The sequence below is a fragment of the Oncorhynchus mykiss genome, chromosome 28 (assembly GCF_057628025.1).
Source record: "Oncorhynchus mykiss isolate SJ-2025 chromosome 28, ASM5762802v1, whole genome shotgun sequence".
NCBI lineage: Eukaryota > Metazoa > Chordata > Actinopteri > Salmoniformes > Salmonidae > Oncorhynchus > Oncorhynchus mykiss.
The window spans coordinates 14859525-14877249 of record NC_143049.1 but is presented as its reverse complement, the minus strand read 5'-3'; positions in this window follow the sequence as shown (position 1 = coordinate 14877249).

Sequence of the window (17725 nt, the reverse complement as noted above, 5' to 3'; positions counted from 1 at the left end):
TACACCTTAGCCAAATACATTTAAACTCAGTTTTCACAATTCCTGACAATTAATCCCAGTAAAAATTCCCTGTCCTAGGTCAGTTAGGATCACCACTTTATTTTAAGAATGTGAAATGTCAGAATAATAGTAGAGAGAATGATTTATTTCAGCTTTCATTTCTTTCATCACATTCCCAGTCGGTCAGAAGTTTACATACACTCAATTAGTATTTGGTTGCAATACCTTTAAACTGTTTAACTTGGGTCAAACGTTTTGGGTAGCCTTCCACAAGCTTTCCACAATAAGTTGGGTGAATTTTGGCCCATTCCTCCTGACAGAGCTGGTGTAACTGAGTCAGGGTTGTAGGCCTCCTTGCTCGCACACGCTTTTTCAGTTCTGCCCACACATTTTCTATAGGATTGAGGTCTGAGCTTGTGATGGCCACACCAATACCGTGACTTTGTTGTCCTTAGGCCATTTTGTCACAACTTTAGAAGTATGTAGGGGTCATTGTCCATTTGGAAGACCCATTTGCGACCAAGCTTTAACTTCCTGACTGATGGATTGAAGCAACATCTCAAGACACCTACATAATTTTCCTACCTCATGATGCAATCTATTTTGTGAAGTGCACCAGTCCCTCCTGAAGCAAAACACCCCCACAATATGATGCTGCCACCCCCGTGCTTCACGGTTGGGATGGTGTTCTTCAGCTTGCAAGCATCCCCCTTTTTCCTCCAGACATAACGATGTTCATTATGGCCAAACAATTCTATTTTTGTTTCATCGGACCAGAGGACATTTCTCCAAAAAGTTCAATCTTTGTCCCCATGTGCAGTTGCAAACCATAGTCTGGCTTTTTCATGGCGGTTTTGGAGCAGTGGCTTCTTCCTTGCTGAGCGGCCTTTCAGGTTATGTCGATATAGGACTAGTTTTACTGTGGATATAGATACTTTTGTACCTGTTTCCTCCAGCATCTTCACAAGGTCCTTTGCTGTTGTTCTGGGATTGATTTGCACTTTTCGCACCAAAGTATGTTCATCTCTAGGAGACAGAACGCGTCTCCTTCCTGAGCGGTATGATGGCTGCGTGGTCCCATGGTGTTTATACTTGCGTACTATTGTTTGTACAGATGAACGTGGTACCTTCAGGCGTTTGGAAATTGCTCCCAAGGATGAACCAGATCTGGCGAGGTCTTGGCTGATTTCTTTTGATTTTCCCATGATGTCTCGTGAAGAGGCACTGAATTTGAAGGTAGGCCTTGAAACACATCCACAGGCACACCTCCAATTGACTCAAATGATGTCAATTAGCCTATCAGAAGCTTCTAGAGCCATGACACCATTTTCTGGAATTTTCCAAGCTGTTTAAAGGCACAGTCAGCTTAGTGTATGCAAACTTCTGACCAACTGGAAATGTGATACAGTGAATTGTAAGTGAAATAATCTGTCTGTAAACAATTGTTGGAAAACTTACTTGTGTCATGCACAAAGTAGATGTCCTAACCGACTTGCCAAAACTATAGTTTGTTAACAAGACATTTCTGGGGTGGTTGAAAAACAAGGTTTAATGACTCCAACCTAAGTGTATGTAAACTTCCGACTTCAACTGTAGGTATTACAGACTCGGTCAGAGAGAGGTTAAAAATGTCAGTGAAGACACTTGCCAGTTGGTCCACGCATGCTCAGAGTACACACCCTGGCAATCCGTCTGGTCCAGCGGCCTTGTGAATTTTGACCTGTTGAAAGGTCTCGCTTATATCGGCTGCAGAGAGTCTGATCACACAGCTGATACTCTCATGGTGTTTTAGTGTTGCTCGCCTCAAAGCCAGCATAAAAGGCATGTAGCTGGCAAACAATGTGAAAAACACGTAAAATAGCACAATTGGTTAGGAGCCCGTAAAATGGCTGCCATCCCCTCCGGCACCATTGTACAGTCTCTTTTCTTCATTTTATTTACCTATTTTTCTCAGTATCCAATTGGTAGTTACAGTCTTGTTCCATTGCTGCAACTCCCGTACAGACTCAGGAGAGGCGAAAGTCAAGAGCTGTGCGTCCTCAGAAACACAACCCAGCCAAGCCGCACTGCTTCTTGACACAATTCCCGCTTAACCTGGAAGCCAGCCGCACCAATGTGTCAGAGGAAACACCATACACCTGGCGACTGTGTCAGCGTGCACTGTGCCTGGCCTGCCACAGGAGTCGCTAGTGTGCAATGGGACAAGAACATCCCTTCCGGCCAAGCCCTCCCCTAACACGGATGACGCTGGACCAATTGGCTGCGACAGAGCCTGGACTCTAACCAGGATCTCTAGTGGCGCAGCTGGCACTGTGATGCAGTGCCTCAGACCAGTGCGCCACTCGGGAGGCCCGAACACTGTCTCTTTTTTTCAGTATCCAATTGGTAGTTACAGTCTTGCATCAAGTTTGTGATGATGATATGCAAGAAATCTGTCATTCGTTCATTGCTATGATCACTGATCTCTCTTATGAATGTAAAATGTGCCTTCCCAATCCACAATAGGATGAAAAAAATGTTGTCTGAACAACAGTACTTTGTCCCTCTTTTCAAAGCTTTGTGTAAATTTTGGTTAATTAAATATTAAACCAAATCAAAAGTGCTGCGGCAAATGCCAGCTTGCCACACGTTTGCCGGGGGAACTGAGCTGTGCTGATCTCTGGAAAGATGGAAATCGCCACACAATGCTACAAATGAAGAAACGCATGCTATGTGTATGATCTACTATCTAAAATATTTTAGATAGTATATCACCATTTTTAGACACTAAATTTTTTTTAAATGGTATCGGGAATGGGCTTGCATAAATCAACAGCAACATGGCGCCGACACAGATGGTCACCTCGCTTCGCGTTCTTAGGAAACTATGCAGTATTTTGTTCATCAAAAGATGTATAATTTCTTACATTGTTACCCCAGGAAATCTTAAGTCTTATTACATACAGCCGGGAAGAACTATTGGATATAAGACCAACGTCAATTTACCAACATTACGACCAGGAATACGACATTCCCGAACCGGATCCTCTGTTTGGACCACCACACAGGACAATGGATTGGATCCTAGTTGGCGACCCAGAAGGGGCAGACGGAGCGGTCTTCTGGTCAGGCTCCGTAGACATGCACATCGCTCACCACTCCCGAGTATACTATGCGCCAATGTGCAGTCTCTTGAGAACAAGGTAGACTAAATTAAATTCGAGCAAGCGTTGCCTTCCAGAGAGACATCAGAGATTGTAACATTCTCTGTTTCACGGAAACATGGCTCCCTCGGGATACGTTATCAGAGTCGGTACAGCCACCCGGTTTCTTCATGCATCGCGCCGACATAAAGCAAGTCCTTTTGTTCACCTGACCTAGAATTCCTTACATACAAATGACGACCACATTACCTATAAAGAGAATTCTCTTCGATTAGAATCACAGCCGTGTATATCCCCCCCCCCCCCCACACACACACACACGACTGACCACGACTCAATTTTGTTGCTCCCAGCCTGTAGACAGAAACTGAAATAGTAAACGCCCAATGCTCAGGTGTGTTCAACGCTGGTCCAACCAATCTGATTCCACACTTCAAGATTGCTTCGATCACCTAGACTGGGATATGTTCCGGATAGCCTCAAACAACAACATTGATGTATACGTTGATTTAGTGAGCGAGTTTATTAGCAAGTGCATCAGTGATGTTGTACCCACGGTGACTATTAAAACATTCCCCAACTAGAAACCGCGGATTGCTGGATGCGTTTGCACAAAACTGAAAGCACAAACCACTGCTTTTAATCATGGCAAGGTGACCAGAAATATGACCAAATACAAACAGTGTAGCTATTCCCTCCGCAAGGCAATCAAACAAGCTAAGCGTCAGTATAGAGACAAAGTAGAGTTGCAATTCAACGGCTCGGACACGAGACGTATGTGACAGAGTCTACAGTTAATCACGGATTACAAAAAGAAAACCAGCCCCATTGCGGACACCGACCTCTTGCTCCCGAATTCACTAAGCAACTTCTTTGTTCGCTTTGAGGACAATACAGTGCCACTGACACGGCCCGCTACTAAAACCTGCTGGCTCTCCCTCTCCTTCACAGCAGCCAATGTGATTAAAACATTTAAACGTGTTAACCCTCACAAGGCCTCCCTAGACGCTTCCTCAGAGCATGAGCAGACCACCTGGCTGGTGTGTTTACGGACATATTCAATCAATCCCTATCCCAGTCTGCTGTTCCCACATGCTTCAAGAGGGCCACCATTGTTCCTGTTCCTAAGGTAACTAAGCTAAGGTAACTGAGCTAAACAACTATCGCCCCGTAGCACTCACTTCTGTCATCATGAAGTGCTTTGAGAGACTAGTCAAGGATCATATCACCTCCACCCTACCTGATAACCTAGACCCACTACAATTTGCTTACCACTCCAATAGGTCCACAGACGACGCAATCGCAATCACACTGCCCTATCCCATCTGGACAAGAGGAATACCTATGTAAGAATGCTATTAATCAATTACAGTTAAGCATTTAACACCATAGTACCCTCCAAATTCGTCATTAAGTTCGAGACCCTGGGTCTCGACCCCGCCCTGTGCAACTGGATCCTGGACTTTCTGATGGGCTACCCCCAGGTGGTGAGGGTAGGAAACAACATCTCCACGCCGCTAATCCTCAACACTGGGGCCCCACAAGGATGCGTTCTCAGCCCTCTCCTGTACTCCCTGTTCACCCATGACTGTGTGGCCATGCACACCTCCAACTCAATCATCAAGTTTGCAGACGACACTACAGTGGTAGGCTTGTTTACCAACAACAACGAGATGGCGTACAGGGAGGAGATGAGGGCCCTCGGAGTGTGGTGTCAGGAAAATAACCTCACACTCAACATCAACAAAACAAAGGAGATGATCGTGAACTTCAGGAAACAGCAGAGGGAGGGACAGTATTGGAGAAGGTGGAAAGTTTTAAGTTTCTCGACGTACACATTATGGACAAACTAAAATGGTCCACCCACCCAGACAGCATGGTGAAGAAGGCGCAACAGCACCTCTTCAACCTCAGGAGGCTGAAGAAATTTGGCTTGTCACCGAAAACACTCAAACTTTTACAGATGCAGAATCGAGAGCATCCTGTCGGGCTGTATCACCGCTTGGTACGGCAAATGCTCCGCCCACAACCGTAACGCTCTCCAGAGGGTAGTGAGGTCTGCACAACGCATCACCGGCTGCAAACTACCTGCCCTCCAGGACACCTACAGCACCCAATGTCACAGGAAATTCAAAAAGATAAATCAAGAAGGCAAGGTGCATCAAAGCTGGGACCAAGAGACTGAAAAACAGCTTCTATCTCAAGGCCATCAGAATGTTAAACAGCCATCACTAACATTGAATGGCTGCTGCCATCATACGGATTTTAATGGAGTGCTGCAGAGATGGTTGTCCTTCTGGAAGGTTCTCCCATCTCCACAGAGGAACTCTGGAGCTCTGTCAGAGTGACCATCGGGTTCTTGGTCACCTCCCTGACCAAGGCCCTTCTCCCGCGATTGCTCGGCCAGTTGGGCAGCTCTCGGGAGAGTCTTGGTGGTTCCAAACTTCTTCTATTTAAGAATGATGGAGGCCACTGTGTTCTTGGGGACCTTCAATCCTACAGACATTTTTGGGTACCCTTCTCCAGATCTGTGCCTTGACACGATCCTATCTCGGAGCTCTACAGACAATTCCTTCGACATCATGGCCTGTTTTTGTTTTTTACTCTGATATGCACTGTTAACTGTGGGACCTTATATAGACAGCTGTGTGCTTTTCTAAATCATGTCCAATCAATTGAATTTACCACAGGTAGACTCCAATCAAGTTGTAGAAACATCTCAAGGATGATCGATGGAAACAGGATGCTCCTGAGCTCAATTTCGAGTCTAATTGCAAAGGTTCTGAATACTTTTGTAAATAAGGTATTTCTGTATTATATTTGTTATATTTGAGCAAAAAATTCTAAAAACCTGTTTTTGTCTTTGTCATTATGGGGTATTGTGTGTAGATTGATGAAGAATAAATTTAATTTAATCCACTTTAGAATGAGGCTGTAATGTAACAAAATGTGGAAAAAGGGAAGGGGTCTGAATACTTTCTGAATGCACTGTATGTAATGCTTGTCTATTTTGTCTAGTAGTAGTAGTAGTGGTAAAATAACAAAAACAAAAACTAGTTTAACTAGAGGAAAAAAACTGCAAGAAAAGACTGACATCCCATATTTCATGTAGTGATTGAACAACAAAAACTGCATTCCCACACCTCAGCTCTAAAGTTTTAGTGTCACGGCAGGTCACCTGTCAAGTCAGTCAGTCATCAGTCAGTCAGTCAGAAATTGCTGCAGATGTGCTCAATAGTGTTGACAAATATTGGAATAAAAAAAGCTTAGATTTTGGGTTCTGATTGGGTACGACCAGGGAAGAAGGATCGTGCCCTTTCATTGAGTAATGAAGTACAATGTCGTTCGCACTATTGCAGGCTGTTGTTTTCAGAAAACAGGATCCCCTGTTATACTGTAGGCAATGGGAAAATGGCAATCTTCATTGTCAATATTATTACAATTCTTTTTCAAAGACAGTCATTGTACTGTCATCAGGGTTGGGGAGAATGCATTCTAAAAAAACGGTAACTGTAATCCGTTACGTTACCAGCAAAAATATTGTAATCAGATTACAGATTTTTTGGGAAAAACTTGATGATTACTTCAAGGATTACTTTTAAATTCAGAAAGGATGTTTGCAAAAAAAAACATTTGACACTTCTCTGTTTTCTCAATGACATTCAAATCAGCATTGAAAAAGGTGCAAATTCAAATTTGTTCCACCTGAGCGAGTCTGACCACAAGTCAGAGACCACTATGATGACACACCAAATGGGTTTGATGGATCGTGGGAAAAGTGGGCTACAGTCCAAGCTTTGTATGGCGATACAGATCTATGGTACACAGTACATTGATGTGAATCACACTGCTGCTCTCTCATTCAGCTATTTGCACCTTACGGATTGTGGTTGTTGTGGATGGCTGATCACAAATCGAAATGTGTCTTTTGAACCCAATAATGGTTGAGTTCAAGATGTTTAAGCTGCCTATCAATCATTGTTTTTGAAACCAGTGGACAGCCAGTGAAAAACGCGCTCTTGCAACAGCTGCATAGTGCGGAGCCAAGCCTACGGAATTAAAATGGGGCTTTTATTGCTCAATCTAATTCATGCTGATCTTTTTTCTTTTTTCCATAGGCCTAGTGCAGACACGCTTAAACATTTGATAGACTTAAATCATTTTGATAGACTTAAAGCGTCAATCTGTAGTTGCTACATCCATTTTTGGAGTTATAAATGATATATATTAATGTAAAGATATAATTGAATCGTATTATTGTGTAGAACGTGATGGGTTAGAAGAAGTCCACACAACCAACCCATAAAGTAACATTTAACATCCATATATGGGCAGCTATGTGATTTATTTATTTAGCAATAGATGTCGTTCAATTGGTAACATACATTTTTGTCTTCTTCTAATGCCTCTTAAAGGGAAAATAATCTAAAAGTAACTGAATGAAATTAGATTACGTTACTGAGTTTGGGTAATCCAGAAGTTACGTTACTGATTACAGTTATGGACAGGTAACTAGTAACTGTAACAGATTACATTTAGAAAGGAACCTACCCAACCCTGACTGTCATCTGTATCTTAGCTTCCCCATTTTTTTCCTGTATGTGCATTACTTCCTTAGCACTTTGTCATCAATTTCCCTTTTTTGTAGTCAGGTGCAAAGTGTATTCTCTGCCATATAGCCCACTGATACACTGTATAGTTTTGGAGGATGTTGTTATTTACTATAAATATTCTGGAGATTTCGTTGTTCTTCGTAATTGATAGAACATTTCATTTCTATCTCAGAATCTGTCAATATGACATGTCAGGTGTAGGTAGGATGGATTTATCTTGCAAACATTTAGCTTTGACATTGAGAACATTAGCATCATAGCAACCTGCCAATACAATCAAGGTTACAAACTGGGTATCCGGTCTTCCTGTCCAGTATGCCAGTTGATAGTGGGCCTAGCCCTTAGCCTCTGTATGTTTGTCCAGTATGCCAGTTTGTGATGGGCAGAGCCCTTAGCCAAGCCAGTGTGTGTCGCTTTGCTAGAATCAGGCCAGTCGGACCGTGAAAGGTTTGAAAGGGAGGTGGCAGTAGAGGTGGTGGTGGGGTGTTTTACTGCTGCTCTGTGGACGGAGCAAAGGTATGGAGGATAGACCCTCAGTGTTTGTGGAGGGACGCCGGCCAGCCAGCTCTGCTTTGGGGAGGTGAGGCTGGGGGCTCTACGGGGCTCGGTAAGGGAGGGAGTTAGGGGAGGGAGAGGAGAGGGCCGTAGCCCAGAGACTGTAACTCATTGTAGCCTGACTCCGCTGGCTTGTGTGGCAAAGATCGTGAAGTCCTGGACATTCATCAACCTGCCGAGGAGGGCCGCCTGACTGGAGCCAGGGCCTGTTTTCTTCCCCCCTTCCTCTCCTTTCCTCCCTCTCGCTCCCGCTCTCTCTTCCCCCTTCCTCCCCTCTCTCTCGCTCCCTCCTTCCCTTTCCCTCACTCTGTGTCAATGTGATCCAATGCAACTGTGCCGGCCGAGGTTAGCCGCCTGGCCCTGAGGAGACAGACCTAGGTCAGTGCAAATAATCAGGTCTCTGACGCCTTGGCTCGTTACTGGCAGGGAGAGGGTGGAGGGGGATACCCAGCGGGCTGCAGAGCATAGGGGATCCCACAGGAAACGCAGGACAGGGCTCTCCCAGTGGTAGCCTGTCAGCCAGGGGACGAGAAGGTTAAGATGTGGCTGGGCCGACTGGCCATCCACGCTAGGAAAAACAAGCACACAGAAGAACTCCAGAGCAGGAATCATCCCTAACCCTAAACTATCATTACAGTAAGGATGTAGCTAAAATGTACATTTACAGCTGACCAACATCTAGAGGTGACTTATGTGATGGTTTACTTTATAATACATTTAAGAAGATTTTTTAAATAATCTCTATCATATATCGGGGCCACAATATCATCATGGCTGATCTTTGATATATATTTGAAAAATCCTTGATTGAAAAATCCAATGAAAAGATCAAAGCTTGTAGACTAGTACTGAGTCAAGCTGGCTCTAACGTCAGTTTTGGCTTCACACTGTAAGTCATCAGTGGCTTGTTTCCTATGACATGGTCTCAGTTATAGCCTAACCATGCTGAGTCAGGCCCTTTGCAGTAAGCATGGGAAAATCCGTAGGCTTGGAATGTGTGGGGGAAAGTCTGTCTGAACTGAAGACACGCCAGAGTCTGCTCAGAATCCTTTGATAAATCATAGCTCATCTCTCTTTTTTACGACTTTTAGTTTTTAAGGGCTTTCACAATAACGTTTCAAGGGATGTCGCATCATCATCACCGCTCTTTAGATTAGTTGGTATTAGCACCAATTATCAGTCGGTATTAATTGCAGGGGATAATAAGGTCAACTATGCATTTGATGAGTTTTACTTCAGTATACATGGCAGCTAAAAGCTGCATTTGTCACACCCTGATCAGTTTCACCTGTTCTCATTATTGTCTCCACCCCCTCCAGGTGTTCCTTGTTTTCCCCAGTGTATTTATCCCTGTGTTTCCTGTCCTGTTTCCTGTGCCATTTAGTCTTGTATGTTAGTCAAGTCAACCAGCGTGTTTTTCCTGTATTCCTTTCGCTATTCTCTTTTAGCCAGTCCTCCCGGTTTTGACCCCTGTCTGACTCGGAACCTCTTTCCCGCCTGCCTGATCATCCTGCCTGCCCTGACCTAGATTCTGCCTACCCTTCGGTACCCTTTGGACTCTGAACTGGTTTTGACCTTTTTGCCTGTCCACGACCATTCTCTTGCCTTCCCCTATTGGATTAATAAATATTGTAGGACTCCAACTATCTGCCTCCTGTGTCTGCATCTGGGTCTCGCCTTGTGTCATGATACAATTACATATACAGGAAATTCAAGATAGTATATTGGGCTATTTCAACTGCAAAAAATATTGTTTTTGTTTCTATTGTATTTACTGCTTGTCAGATCATTGTGACAGTGAGCCAACATACTCATATAATGTTATCTGGCTTTCTTGGGAGGGAGGCCAATGAGATTGAGTATCATGTTATGTGTTTTATTGTGTTTGGAAGCTGAATTGATTTAAAGCATGTTACAAATGGTCCAACAAAGCTCCACTTCCGCAGCTTCACTTTCCAGTTCAATAATGAATCAATTTGCCTGTGAAATTCGTCACTGTATTGGCTTCTTCTTCGTTGGCCTAATTTTTCCTCTATTTTAACACTGTGAGAGCGAGCCAATGGATATCATCCCACCACCCTTGTAAAATAATTTCCTGACATTTTGTAGCAGCTTCTATTGTAGAATGTTCACAATCCCATGTCCCTCGCTGATCATCAGGTTCTTCTCAGATTGGATTTCTTCTCACATCTCCCAAGTCCACCCCCTCCCTTCCTTCCCTCCCTTCCCCCTACCCCGACACACCTCCCCCAAGTCTCATGGGACCTCGGCAGTACAAATTTCCATTTATGCCAGTGGCTGGGGCTGACGACACCACAGCGCTCTATCCCACAGATTGACGAGGCCTCAGATGCCGATTTACTGTACATGGCAGCCACTCTGGAGCCGCCGCACATCTGGAGTGGAGTACGCTTACTGAAAAACAGGGGCCAGCCTTGGCTCGAGCAAGTGTAGCAGAGCACAACCGATGAAAGCCCCCCCCCCCCCCCCCCTCCTACCGGCTCCTAACTCACCAAGCTCTCTCTCCTCACTCTAGTCTCAAGCCATTACAAAGACACTGGGAGGACTTAGTTCTGTAAGCAAAAATTTGAGAGCTAAGCATTTTAGAAAGCAGGCTGCGAGCTAATGATGTGATTGTGCTGCTGGGAATGTCTTCAGAGGGCTAGCTGCTGCTACAGTCTTAACTGTAAACTTGTGTATGTGTGTGTGTCATGGTAAATGCTATCCAGGTTTGCAACAGTAGACTCACATCTACGGAAAAAAACTTATCAGCAGCAAATCATTTAACTTGACAACTTGAAATATTAGTAGAGGTCGAATGTCGTCCATAATTCAAATTCTAATCATGTATTTCTAAAAAATAGGACTACAAATCCTCGGCATTAAAATTGTATAAGAACTCTAAAACACGGACAAGTAAATATGTTTTGAGGTTTGATTGAGGAAGCTGATGTCCAAGATGATCCTTAATCATTTTCATCAGAAGAATAGCAAAGTGGTGTTGAAACTGTAGGTGTTTCTGCATCTGGCTTTCTGATATGAAAGATACAATGATGTTTAGTTGATCATTTCAATGATGAAAAAGTTAATTCAAATGGGATTATTTAACTCAGTTGTGCTTCTCATTTGGTCCTTATGCATGATTCAATTATTGAAGTGTTTTAAAATCATGAGTTAATTAAAAGTGTAATCCATTGGTTGATAGTCAGTTGATTGCAATTTCATCATGGAAATGCAAATTGATACACTCTAATATACACTGCATTTAGAGTGAAAAGTCTTCAATCGGAATTAGCTGAATTGGTTTTTCGAAGGATATGCGTTAAATGTCTGATCTATGCTTTCATGTTTTAAAAGCCGGCTGGACAAAGTCTCCCCTGAGCTGCTCTTCATTCCTCAATTTAAAGTTCACTGTAAATCCTTCCAGTGTTAGTATTAGCTCTGGTTGTCGATGAGAATAAGGAAAAAAACAGAGGGAGCGAAGGCATCAGTGTTCTTTAAGTGTGTCCAAAGTGTGTGTTGGTTGGAGAGAGAGTGTGAATAAGTATGCTTGCTTAGTGTGTGTATGTGTGTGCATGAGGAGGTAAACAGTGTCAAGGAATTCAATGACTGTCCTCCACCTGTTATTATTCTGGTCCCAATCAACCTGCTAGCCAGTCTGGAGCCAGTGGCCATCTGGAAACACTGCTCTGTTTATAAACTTGGCAAGGATCAGCACTCCGGGACCCTGACCTCCCACACAAATCTGGAAACAATTAGAGCAAGACAGTCTGGCTGATTACTGCAAACGGGCCCAGTGTGGATCTCACTGACGGCTATGGGGACCATAGGATCTTGTTAGAGAAAACGCTAACTCAGTTTTTGTTACATACACAGATTGCACACATACACATATTGTTCACACACACACACACACACACACACACACACGCGCACACGCAGACGCACGCACACACTGGGCGTTGGGTCAGTAACCGAAAGGTCACTGGTTCGAATACATCTGCCGATGTGCCCTTTGCTCCAGGGGCACCATACTACTATGGCTGACCCTGTAAAACAACAGTTCACCATCATCTACCACCCTCTGACCAGCTCCACCCGTTCAGGCCATGAACTGGCCCTCTCTCTGCTGCAGTTTTCTATTTCCATTTAAAATACATTTTACTAGTCTCTAACCAACCAATCATTATTCATGGGAGATTTTTATTTTATTTTTATGATGTCAAAAATGCTCATGTTGACTATTTAAAGAAGCAGACCCCTATAACCTCTATCCACACGATGAATCACACTAGACTCATTGCCTAGTGCCTACATGCCACACATCCTACAGTCTACATTTAGGAACTTAGAAAGATTATTGCATTAGTTGGAATAATCCTTTCCATGTATTGAATCGGTAGACAATACACACACAGTCATATGACTTACTCTGAACAGAGCTTTTGAACGTATTTCAGTTACGTCACACATCACACACACCATCTGTTTAATAGCAATATTTTGGATCCAGTACTTGGGAGAGTTTCAGAGAAGAGAACACATAGGTGAACACTTCCATGGAGCAGAATTAAATGGAACTTTGAGAAGGGTTTTCCCCTCATGATTGAGCAGCCAGAGAGGTGTATGAAGGGAATTGAGCCTCCCAATCAGTAATTACAGTAATCCCGTTATCTAACTGGCCTGCCTGGCTGCCTACTCTCTGGATGTTGAGAAGTTCCTGCTGAGATTATGTGATTAATACTTGGCCAAAAGTCGTCGGGAGTTCAATCAACCATTTGATTAATTTGTGATTTACACGGGTTTCATTTAACGTGTTTCATTTTCAGTGTAATTTGTGGGTCTTAATTATAAAATAATTCAAAGTTTATGGCTAACGGAAATAAACACAAACATTTCTCTCAAAGCCAAATGATTCCCAAATACTGCTATAATGAATGAGTCTGACTGTGCTCTGATCCATTTACTAAATCAATGCCCATATCCATAGGAATGAATACACTAGGCATCTTTGGTGGCGCTTGTTTCTCATGGAGCAATGAGACTGATCCTAACCCATCAGAAAACCCATTTTATCAACCTGGATTGAGTAACAATATGATTGTTATGATTAATAATATACCCATATAATACTGCCAAATATGGACTTGAGCCCATTGCAGTGTCTTCTGTGCCACACCCCTTGACTTTTTTCACATTTAGTTGTTTTTCAGCCTGCATTTGAAGTGGATTAAATTGACATTTTCTGTAACTAGCCTACACACAATACCCCATAATGTCAAAGTGGAATTATGCTTTTAGAAATGTTTACAAATAATACAAAATGAAAAGTTGATATGTCGTGAGTCTAAGTGTTCAAACCCTTTGTTATGGCAAGCCTAAAAAAGTTCAAGAATAAAGATTTGCTTAACAAGTCACATAAATTGCATTGACTCACTCTGTGTGCAATAGTGTTTAACATGATTTTTTGAATGACTACTTAATCTCGGTATCCTACACATACAAACACAGATTCTACCACAAAGACCAAGGAGTTTTGGGTAAAATGATGGGTAAAAAAAAAGCAGACATTGAATATCCCTTACTTTGGATAAATACACCCAGTCACTACAAAGATACAGGTGTCCTTCCTAACTCAGTTGCCAGAGAGGAAGGAAACCGCTCAGGGATTTCACCATGAGGCCAATGGTGACTTTAAAACAGTTCCAGAGTTTAATGGCCATGATAGGAGAAAACTGATGATGGATCAATAATATTGTAGTTACTCTACAGTACTAACCTATTTGACAGAGTGAAAAGAAGGAGATCTAAACTGTCGCGTCCTGTCCTTAGTTCCTTTTTTTATGTCTCTATTTTTGGTTTGGTCAGGGCGTGAGTTGGGGTGGACATTCTATGTTTTTGTTTTATGTTTTGTATTTCTGTGTTTGGCCTGGTATGGTTCCCAATCAGAGGCAGCTGTCTATCGTTGTCTCTGATTGAGAACCATACTTAGGTAGCCTGTTCCCACCTGTGTTTGTGGGGAGTTGTTTTGTGTTTTGTGTGCCTTCACCTTACAGAACTGTTTCGTTTCGTTCACTCTCTCTCTTTGTTGTTTTTTGGTAATTGCAGTGTTCAGTTTATTTATTAAAATTAACATGGACACTTAACCACGCTGCGTTTTGGTCTGATCCTTCCTATTCCTCATACGAGGAGGACAACGATCGTTACAGAACTACCCACCACAAACGGACCAAGCAGCGTGGTAACAGGGAGCACAGGCTGGGGAACATCGCCACCCCAAAGAAGAACTGGAGGTAGCTAAAGCTGAGCGGAGGCGATATGAGGTAACGCAGTGCAACAGGCACGAGAGGCAGCCCTCCTGGGGACTGGGGAGTTTTTTTTAGGATAAAAAAGAAACGGAATGGAGCTAAGCACAGGCAAAATCCTGGTGGTTCAGTCTACTTTCCACTAGACACTAGGAAATGAATTCATCTTTCAGCAGGACAATAACCTAAAACAAAGGCCAAATCTACATTGGAGTTTCTTACCAAGAAGACAGTGAATGTTCCTGAGTGGCCGAGTTACAGTTGACTTAAATCTGCTAGAAAATCTATGGCAAGACATGAAAATGATCAACAACCAATTTGAAAGAGCTTGAAGAATTTTGAATAGAATAATGGGCAGACATGGCACATTCCAGGTGTGGGAAGCTCTTAAGCCTTGTTCATATTGCAGACCTTATTGTTCAAATCATTTTTGTTTTTCTGTTTTGAAATGCTGACTGTCTAAACAGCAAGTTACGAATGACAACAGTCATTCGCTAACATGGCTATGCTATGTTAGCCATGTTGGGCTTGTGCACGGTGGTGGTGTAGGCTGATTGGTGGTGGTGCTCGTGGTTCCTATCACTCAGAAGTTATGTAGCAAGCTAAGGTGACAACAATGACTGCATTGGACATTTCACAGTTGCTTTCACTGTTCAAAATCATAGTGGAAGAACACTTTTAAAGGCTCAAAGGATAAGATGATCCCACTTTCAAAAGGAGTCCTTTTTGGCTAGCCACAGCAGTCAACTAGCTAGCTAGGTAGCTGTTTATCTTTCTAGCACATTCACTAATGTGTTTGTAAAACAATTGATAAGCTAGTTAGCTACCACATGTTCTTGTCAAACTGTCAACAGAGTAGCTAGCAAGCAACAATGTATGCCAAATAACAGTCAAAAACCACTTCAGGGCAGGTAAATCAGATTTGACTGTTGTGTGTGTTTTTTTTATTTTAATTTTACCCCTTTTTCTCCCCAATTTCGTGGTATCCAATTGTTTTAGGAGCTACTATCTTGTCTCATCGCTACAATTCCCGTACGGGCTCGGGAGAGATGAAGGTGGAAAGTCATGCGTCAACCCAACCCATACACAACCCAACCAAGCCGCACTGCTTCTTATCACAGCGCGCATCCAACCCGGACGCCAGCCGCACCAATGTGTCGGAGGAAACACTGTGCACCTGGCAACCTTGGTTAGCGCGCAATGCGCCCGGCCCGCCACAGGAGTCGCTGGTGCGCGATGAGACAAGGATATCCCTACCGGCCAAGCCCTCCCTAACCCGGACGACGCTAGGCCATTTGCGCGTCGCCCCACGGACCTCCCGGTCGCGGCCGGTTACGACAGAGCCTGTGCACAAACCCAGGGTCTCTGGTGGCACAGCTGGCACTGCAGTACAGCGCCCTTTACCACTGCGCCACCCGGGAGGCTAGATTTGACTGTTCAGACACACGTCACATGGCCAGGAATCAGATTTGTATCTGACTTCAAAGCACCTATAAAGGTTGTGAAATGTGGCTTGAAATATCCAATTCCATGTGGTTTTTGGCTGTTCAGACTGCAGGAAAAATACCAGATTCTAATCAGATAAGCAAAAAAATTGGATTTGAGTAATTTCAAACTGTCAATGTGAACAAGGCTTTAGAGACTTACCAAGAAAGACTCACAGCTGTTATCGCTGCCAAAGGTGATTCTAACATGTATTGGCTCAGGGGCTTGAATACTTACAGTATCTAATGAAGACACAACAATAACATGTGTAAAAAGTCAAGGGGTGTGAATACTTTTTGAAGGCACTATCAATGAAATATTTTTGTATTTCATTTTCAATACATTTGCAAACATTTCTAAAAACATGTTCTCACTGTCATTATGGAGTATTGTGTGATGGGTGAGAGAAAACATATATTTAATACATTTTGAATGCAGGCTGTAACACAACAATATGTGGAATAAGTCAATGGATGTGCATAATTTCTGAAGGCACTGTATCTTGTCGATTGCAATATTATACACCCAACCTGCAAATGGAAAGTACAGTATAGTAACATGGTAAACAACATGATGGTTTGTGAATATCCAATTCCTTGGCTGTGTATCCCGTAAGCCTACAACTACTACATTAAATATTGATATTATGATTAGTACTTACATCATTACAACTCGGCTACTACTGAACAACCACTGCTACCTTACTGCTTCTTTTTACAACACATACAGTGCCTTCAGACCGCTTGACTTTTTACACATTTTGTTAGGTTACACCCTTATTCAAAACATTATTACATTTTTTTCCCCCTCATCAATCTACACACAATACCCCATAATACAAAGCAAAAACAGGTTTTCAGAAAATAAATGAAATATCACATTGACATAAGTATTCAGACCCTTTACTCAGTACTTTATTGAAGCACCTTTGGCAGTGATTACAGCCCCGAGCCTACTTGGGGATGACGCTAAACGCTTGGCACACCTGTATTTGGGGAGTTTATCCCATTCTTCTCTGTAAATCCTCTCAAGCTCTGTCAGGTTGGATGGGGATTGTTGCTGCACAGCTATTTTCAGGTCTCTCCAGAGATGTTCGATCGGGTTCAAGTCCATTTAGACACTTTTCCCGAAGCCACTCTTGCCTTGTCTTGGCTGTGTGCTTAGGGTCGTTGTCCTGTTGGAAGGTGTGCTCTGGAGCAGGTGTTCATCAAGGGTCTCTCTTTATTTTGTTCCGTTCATATCTGCCTTGATTCTGACTAGTCTCCCAGTTCCTGCCACTGAAAAACATTCTCACAGCATGATTCTGCCACCACCATGCTTCACCGTAGGGATGGTGCCAGGTTTCCTCCAGACGTGACACTTGGCATTCAGGCCAAGGTGTTCAATCTTGGTTTCATCACCCAAGAGAGTCTTTAAGTGCCTTTTGGCAAACTCCAAGTGGGCTGTCATGTGCCTTTTACTGAGGAGTGGCTTCCGTCTGGTCACTCTACCATAAAATATCACGTTTCAGGAGAAAACCCAGATGCAGACAGTGTCGAAGTAACAAAAGTTTATTACTAGAATAGGGGGCAGGCAAAACAACAGGTCAAAGGCAGACAGAGGTCAGTAATCCAGATCAGAGTCC